The following is an 8,901-nucleotide window of genomic DNA, read 5'->3' as shown; positions in this document are numbered from 1 at the left end:
CCACCACCACCACCACCACCACCACCACGGGACCCCTTGGGTAGGAACACTCTCTACCATGGGACCCCCACCCAGGTCCCCGCCCCCAGACCACACAAACTCATTGGGACAGTAAAGACCCCTCAGGGATTACACCCCCCTCCCCCAAACTATGGACCGTCACCCAGCTCCTCACCGAGGCCGCAGGGACCCTGACCAGGACTGAAAACTCCCCACCAGGACCCTCATGGACCCCCACCAGGACTCTCACGGGGACCCCTGAAACCATACACTGTGATATAGAGCACAGCTATGACACCCCACATCCCCGATCACACATCCCCTTACGCTTCTGCCCCAAACCCCCACCCAGACCCCCGCTGGGACCACGGACCTCCATCCAGAGTTGCCATCAAAACACACAGACCCCAACCCAGAGCCCCACGGGGACACCTACCAGACCCCTAGTGGTCCCGAAACTGGGCACCAGACCCCACAAGGACCTCAAAGCCTGCTGGGACCCCAGATCCCCACCCTCACCCCCCCCAATTCTAACACCCACTGGACTGCACACCAGCAGCGCTCACACACACCAGCAGGGACCCCCCAACCCCTCCCCAAGGCCCAGAACGGAGGCCGTCCAGGACGGCTGCCCCGGCTGGGACGCAGGGCGACACACTCCTTACCCCACAGCCCTCCAGAGCCGTAACCCCACCCCCACAGGAAGGAAACGCAGCGGGCCTCCCTGCAGAGGGAACGCCCAGCACGAGGGGGTGCCTCCCTGCATGCAGGCTGGGCTCTTCTGGGGAGGTCACCCGCGGTGGCCGGGCTCCAGGGGCGGAGCTGAGACGCTGGGACACAGACCTGCTGGTGCCACCTGAGCACGGTTGAGGAAGAGGACCTGGGAGCGTGTCCACCATGCCAGCGAGCGTTCCATGTATGCCCAGGCGCGCCCCGCGAGGACCGACAGGCGTGTCACACTAGCCCCCAACCCTCTCCCCACCCTACATGGATTCCCATAAGAGGCCCCCGTGTGTTGGATGGGAAGCCGTGTCCCCCAAGTGTCACAATCACAAGGACCCAGCAGCGGGCAGGCCACCAGACCTCCATGCCCCTCCCCGCTGGGACCAGTGGAATTTCTGGCCGGTCCGTACAAAAATGCAAATGGACAGGCGGGTTTTTCCATAGATGGCTGACAACGCCTGCTCGCCGGGAGGGGACAGACGGAACAGCCCCCTCCCCGTCTCCGCCTGCACCATCTCACACCCAGGTAAGGCCTCACAAGGTGAAAACCCAGGTGTCCACCCACTGGGGATGGCATGGCAGAGCCTGCCTGTAGGCTCACCCCAGCCGTGGGCAGAACCTGGATCCTTGCAGCTGCAGGGCCGAGGTCCCTGCTGGCTGGCGGGAGGGCACCCCTTGCTTAGCTCCTGCGGGTGTTGGGAGCCGGCTGCACCTCAGTATCTGACATGCCTATCACACTGCTATTGGGACAAATCCTGAAGCTCTGGCTGAGAAACAGATGCTGCTTTAATGTTTTGAAAAATTTAAATTCCCCTTTGGATGCCCCCAGTAGGATAAAGATCTGACACCCCTTCTTATATTGATTGTTTTATTTTCTTTAAATAAGTGAGTTTTGGACATATTACGATAATTCTGTTTTACTGTTAGTTTCTTAATGATAGATTCTTAGTGATAGACAAGTTATGCACCTTATAATTCTTGAAGAGCCTGTTTAGCCAGTAGTGTTTGAAATAGTTGCTAAGTAGTAAACATCCTTTAAGTGCCAAGGCAGGAACTCAGCTCTGGCCATTAGTGGAAGAAATTGATACATAGTTAGGATAAGTTAGTCATTAGTGAAGAACAGATCCGGCTGTACCCTGCAAAAGAAACATCGTGAGGAAGTAAAATTCGGTGAAAAGCAAACTTCTAAAGAAAATGGACCCTGGGAAGGAAGGAACATTGAAACTATGTAGAAAACAATTTCCTAATGGGTAAAGGTTTAAACGTGGAAAAACAACTTTGGGAAAAACAGCTCAATGACGGAAATAGTTACCTGCCCAGTATAAAAAGGACAGGCTGTAAAAATAAAGTGAGACATTAATTCTTGAAAAGCGCTTCTCTGTCTCCGCGTTCTTTCCTCCCCGACTCCGTCTCCACCTAAGGGAACCCCTGCACTTGTGGGAGCCGGTCTCTCGCATGCGGGCCTCTCTCTGGTCCAGGCAGGTGTCCCCTGGATGCCACCCTTGCCCCTGCCAGTTCTGTAGCTGGCTGGCTGGTTCAGACTCAACACAAGGATTACCAAGGCAGAGTGGACATTTTGCAAGTGACCTTCGTTCAGAATCACCCGCCCTCCCGCCCCACAACGGTCACAGGTGAGAAAAGGATGCATGAACTATGAACGCTTAGCGAGAAGACGTCCCACCTGTGTTAGCAAGGAGAGGACCACCCCAGGCTCGCCTGGGAGCAGCGTCTCCCAGCTTCGGCACTTATAGGGGTTGCTAAGTCTTTGTGGGGGGTGCCTCCCTTGCACTGCGGGGTGTGTAGGGGGAACAGGGGTCCGGATGCTTGTGTGCAGGGCGGGAGGGCATCGCCCCACAGCTCTATCGTTGTTCTAAGTCCTAGCACATCCCGTCCAGATGGAGAACATCGCTCGCATGCCCAGGAGGGGTGTCAAGAATTCCCTTTGCCCGGAGACAGGTCTGGTCTTGGCCCTCAGGTCCTGGGAGGTCCCCGGTCTGAGCCGTTTGCTGTCGGGCCTGATAAGAGTGACTATGTTTACCTCGGGCTTTGGGACACGCCTAATCGTCTCCGCTACCCTGTGATTTAGGATTGGGGTTTGGGGGCACCCTGTCTCCGCTTGAGCTCCAGAGGGCCAGGAGATGGACACCAGCCGTCCAGCCAGTCCGCCATGCGTGTGGTTGTATCTCACCAGCCTGTGTGGTCTGTGGGCTCTCCAGGGAGGGGAAGCCAGGAGCTTGTCAACTGTTCACGGTGCCCGTGACTTCTGTCCTCAGCGCCTGCTTTCCTGGGGTTTCCCGCCCGGAATCTTAGCTCCAGCGTCGCGGTGAGTAGACGCTGCACCCACGTCTCCTTAGAACATGCCAGACCATGAGCCCGGCCGCGCGGTTTTGTTTCTTTGGCCTGTGGTCCTTTGTGCTGGAAGCTGCTGTGATGGCGTCGGAGGCCCCTGTGGGGGGTTCGCAGAATCACGCGTGTCCGTGAAATGTCTGCAGGACACCGGGAGAGCGTGACTGGGAAGCCCGTGTCGAAATCAGCCATCCAATTTTATTTTCTGCCGTTATCATGAACGGAGGGACAAAGACAGAGGTGCCGTGACAGTGTCCCTGGGTGATGCCTGTGCGTCCTTGTGTCTCCAAAGTGGGCTGTTTTGTAAGACCGAGGCCCGTCTTGGGGGTCTCCAACCCCCCCCCCCAATCAGAGCCTGCCACGTGCATTCATTTCAAATGTGCTTTAAGTACCTAACAGGGTGACTGCACGTTTTGGTCCTGGGCCCACTTTATTTTTTAAAGTCCTGGTTTTTATTTTAACCCTGGTGACGTTCACTAAGGACCGTCACTGGGGGTCACGCCTTGTCTTGTAGACCCAGCCGGACAACGTGTGGGCCCTTATGTATTGCTTTGAAAGAACTGGCATTGTTTGGTGGTGAACAGTGCGAATTCTTGGATTGAATGCCCCCCCACTTTCCTCCACAGAAGTCAGAAGCCACGGCTTACTGCTGGGTGTATCCCGGAGATAAAGGAAATATTGAAAGGAAGACATTTGGATGACATTCAGGACATCAAGGGTCATACGACGACAGCTCTGATGGCCATTCCAGAAAAAGAGTTCCCAAATTGCTTTGAAGGGTGGACTAGGCACTGGCGTCGGTACATAGCTTCCCAAGGGGAGGACTTCGAAGGTGACTGCAGTGACATTCAGCAATGAGGTACGTGGCCCTTTTTCTAGGGTGAGTTTGCAAACTTAATTGTCAGACCTCGTATCTATTATGCTGCATGCATTTAGGCGTATGGCCTTCCCATGGTAACGCACGTGTTAGGTATATGCTATTATGACACATGGTGTGACATTATACTGCATATTGTAGCGTGTCATTTATATAACACTAGATGGATGACGTCATGCAACGATTGCAGACTACTCAATAGTGTCTAGACTCTGGCCGTTTTCTGATGCTGTTTTTCTCCGGTGGTTTTCACTTTAGTATATTTCCTCTGACCATGTTTTCAAAATCCCTGAGCCTTTCTGCCATTTGGTGTCTGCAGCAAAGCCTGTTTGGTGGACATTTCATTTTGCATAGCCCTTGTGTTGTTTTCCAGCTGTGGACATTTCCCTTGGTTCTTTGTTGATGGTTTTCAGGTTGTCAAACCCCCCAATGGCTTTGGGTCATGTGGGACGCAGGTCAGTGCTTCACCTTAAACAGCAGTTGAATGACTCCTGCATTTTTCCCATAAAGAAACGTCCCAACCAGCAGTTTTACTGGCACTGCCCAGCTGACGTCTGAGTGATCTGTCCATGTGGGATGTTTGCACCTGGAAGGCTCTCTGCTGGCTGACCATCCACAGACAGCCCGGGGACGGCCTCAGATGGCCCACGTGGGGCAGCCCCCCAACACGGGCTGAGCCCAGCAGAGAAGCGCAGAGACTGCGTCAGGAGGGGCACGTGGCCCATGCGTTAGAGGACAGCGACAGTTCCCGTGCGGGTGGGGAGGGGACATGTCACCTACACTGGATGTCCCCGTCAGGATGTAAGACAGAACAGGATGAAGGAAGGCAGGATGGGAGGGAGGCAGCAGAGGTCTGATGAGCCCCCTTCACCGCACCCCTCTGTAATGAAACCCGACAACCCTTAGGAAGGCTGGCCTGCGTGTGTCGTCAAGAGTAAACGGGGCCTCAGTTACAGGCGTTTCTGCTTTCCACGTCCACGGACCACAGCTGCGGGTTTGTGTGTTTGGTGTCAGTGGAGGTCACACCGTAGTCACAGCTCCGACCGCGGCCGTCTGCGAGCTCCGTGGGGTCCTGCCGCCTTGGGGTGGGGGTGGGGGGGTCCGGCTCTGTGTCCCCCATGGAGTCCTGGAACGCCGGCCACTCGCCCTCCAGCCTGTGACCGAAACCCAGTGGCAGCAAACTTCACGTCCTTTGCGTATTTCCCACAAAGGCAGAAAGGCTCAAACAGCATCCAGGTCAATGGACGTCACATTATTATTTTTTTTTAACACTCTGAAGCCATGCTCTTTCCTAAAATAGGTGTATAATGATTGTGAGGAAATGGAGCCGGCGATTTGGCAGCGGACGTGGGTTTGGCTTCCCAGATTGTTCTGAGATGCTCAGGAACTGGAAAGGGTAAGTGTGGGGGACGCTCAGAGGTCACTGAGAGGATTAAGGGATTCATCCTCTGAGCACATCAGCGAAAGCTATTTAGAATAATGCTAAAGTGCAACGTGGGGGATTATAAAACGCGGCCCGAGGGGGCTAATGCCTGAAACGCCGCTGCGATACAGGACACTCACGAGGATGGTTCATTTTAAATGTTCATTCATTTGTTCCTTTGTTCACTCATTCGTTCATCCATCCGCAGAACAAGGATTGCTGAGTCCCAGGCGTCCCCGGGACGCACGTCGGACGGGCCCCAGGATGACAGGGGGTGGGGCGGGGGGAAACACATCACCTCGCTTCCCTAATACGCTGGGCTTTAGCGGACTCCAATGATGTCATCATTTTCAGAAAGATTAGTTGGCCTCAATTCCCCAAGCCTTTGTCCAAATACATTTTTAGAAAGCACGCGTTTTTCCTCCCGGATATCTGCAATAAAAATACTTGGCAACAGAGAACAGTGGGGGTGCTCGCACAATCGCGTCAACGTAACTGGCGCCACCGAATTGCACACGGCGAACATGGCCACAGTGGCAAACGTGGTTACTGATGTTTACGGAATCCATGTGTATAATATTTACATCCTATCACAGCAAAACCATTTTTTTTATAAAAATACAGATTATTTTTCTGTCTTCCCACCTCCCCACAGAGTATAACCTCATGACACAATGCACACACACACACTCAGGGATTCCCTGTCCGTGTATTTTTGCATACGTGTTTCCTTTTCCTCAGACCCAGGCACTCCTCTGTATGCAAATTAAGTTCACTGTCACCTTTTCCGGAAGCATCCTCGGTGCGGTCACGGGAAGAAAAACCTCAAGACCATCCCCCACTCGCTAGCAGACATCCAGCTACAAGCTAAGGTGTTCTAGCTGGGGCAGCTAAGTCACAGGTGGGTGTTTATTTGTTCACGTGTTTATATATATAGTTTGCATCCTAGTCTTGTTCTAAAATGGCCACGGCGTCGATAGCTGAACATATAACCCCCAGACGCTTTTTTTTTTTGGTAAACGTCTTTTCTGGTTCGCCAAGTGCATCTCCAGCCCGAGGACTCGAAGGGTTTTTTTTTTCTGGATGGGTTTGGCGAACGTTCCTCAGATAATGTAGGTGGGTCCGTTCTTATATCCTGTCTCACACCCATGCCCACCTTCCAGAGGGTTATTTTCAAAACAGGGGCTTTCCTTTTCAAAAGGCCTTCTAGAAATGTACAGACACGTACTTCCCCCACATGAAGCCACTTCCCGAGCTGCAGTTGGGTGGATCTTTGTGTGATCAGGGCAAGTCCATCCCACCTGATTTGGGAACCATGGACATGGGTTGGGTGGAGAATGGGACAGCTTCCGGGCAGAGGCAAAGGCAGCGGTCCCCACAGAACCGCCCTCAATTCGGACACCAAGTTGCAAGTTCAAGGGTGGACCCCTCAGGCCCCTTTCAGGTTTAATAATTTGCCAGACAATCCACAGAACTCGGGAAAGGCCTATACTTACGATTACCATTTTAGCAGAGACTTAGGTACAAGTTAGGACCACGGGAAGAAACACACAGGACAAACCCTGGGAGTGTCCCATACATGAAGCTTGCAAATCCTTTGGACAGTCGTGGTTTTCAATTGTCCTTGTTATGTGACAGCGTGCACAGAGTATTGTCAGCCAGGGAGGTCGCCCACGCTTTGGTATGCGGTGTATTTATTGGGGTTTCATTATGTAGGCACGGTCCGTTGATTGATTGCCTTTAAAGGTTTTTTTATTGGGGAATTGGGGAAGGGGAACAGCCAAGTTGTTGTCCTTCAGTCTTAGCTGTGGAGGGCGCAGCTAGCTCAGCTCCAAGTCCAGTCACCATCTGACCGCCTGTCGGCAGCTCACAGCCCCTCAGCTCAAGGTGCCATGTTCCGTCTTAGTTGCGGGTGGGTATAGCCCACATCCCATGTGGGAGTCGAACCAGCAACCTTGTTGTTAGGAGCACATGCTCTCACCAGCTGAGCCATCCTGCTACCTATTGGCAGCTCAGCGGCAGCTCAGCTCGGGTGCAACTCCCTGGCCCATGTGGGAATCGAACCGGCGACCCTGTTGCTCAGAGCTCACGCTCTTAACCAACTGAGCCACTCGGCTGGCCAGGCCTCAGTCTTTCGCCTGCTGTGTCCACCCCAAAGGTCAGGCTAGCATCACACGACTCAAACCTTCAACCCCCTAATCACACGTTGGTTTTTTCATTCGTCATCCTGGGTCATCTCCTTTGGCTAAACAAGGGGCCCACGCAAGTCTCCTCATTAGCATACGCTACCCGGGTCCACCCTGAATGAACCAAGACGTGCCTGTCGCTTGGAGAAATCCTAAGCGTTTACAGGTCACGCCGCAGGAGCTGGGACGGAAGCACAACCACTCTTTCGAAGTCAAATTCCTTACTGCATTACAGTACGGGGATGCCTACCAGGAAAGCAGAGAAGTGGGGAGACCCCGGGGGCCAGTGGTGAAGACAGAGGCAGGCCCAGGCCCGAGGTGGACATCAGGACGCGTCTGTGCAGGGCCCCGGGCTAAGACCGACCCACGCACGCCGGACGGCTGGGGCACAGACCCACCCGGAGCCAGGGCTGACGCGTCCACCAGGCAAGTTTTCCTGCGTGTGAGCCGACCAGAAGCTGCCCAGGTCATAACAGATTCTTCGCCAGGACGCTTGGGTCTGGCTCAACCGTCTTGGATGTTTCTTGATGATCAAAACTGTGTTTGCATCCAGTATGCTCTCCTTTCACCCCCCAAAAAAAATTTTTTTTTTCCTTGTGTGAGCAGGGCCATGTCACTCACCCCTCAGACAGACAGACGCGGTGCCTGGGGTCTGTGAACTTGGAAACGAAAATGCTTTCATTTCTTTCGAAATGAAGAGAAACGGGGTGACTACCACCAGTCAGCCTGGTCCAAATTTACTTTTATTCCGACAGGGTCGTGAAATACAATGTTTAATAAGTTTTTTTAACGGAAGAAGGGGGCCTTGAAGGCAAAACTGCCACGGGCCATGTAACCTACCCTAGAGGTGAGTCCCCCACCAGCCCTGTCCTCAGGGGCCCCCCCGCACAGAGCCCCCAGGATCTTACCCATGTTTATCGTTTTAATGACCTCTACATTGTCACACCCAAGGGGCCCGGTGTCAGGATAGGACGTGAGCCCCCCTAAGTGAGGGGAGGGCGTGCCGGACCCCCTCCGAGAAGCGATGAAGGCGGCAGAGCTTGTCGGAGCTGCACCACCGGCCACCGGTAGGCACCCACAGAGAGAGCTGCACAGAGCAATGCGCCCCCCATTGCTCTAAAGCTTTGCCCCCGTTGGCACCTCCAGCCCTGGTTCGAGCGTATGAATCTCACCGCTATTCTGACCCTCGTGCGTGGGGACCCCTCCTGCTGTCCACCTTGGCCCAGGGCCTTGGTGAGCTGAGGCCGCTGTCACACAGCACCACCCGCCGGGCGGTTTACACAGCAGACCCTCACTTCTCCCAGAAGACGTTGGGGTCTGTGCCTCCAATGGGTCACGGTGGCCAG

Source organism: Hipposideros armiger, unplaced genomic scaffold (assembly GCF_001890085.2).
Source record: "Hipposideros armiger isolate ML-2016 unplaced genomic scaffold, ASM189008v1 scaffold_709, whole genome shotgun sequence".
NCBI classification, from domain to species: domain Eukaryota; kingdom Metazoa; phylum Chordata; class Mammalia; order Chiroptera; family Hipposideridae; genus Hipposideros; species Hipposideros armiger.
The sequence above is the reverse complement of the archived record's forward strand: the minus strand, read 5'-3'. Positions refer to the sequence as shown.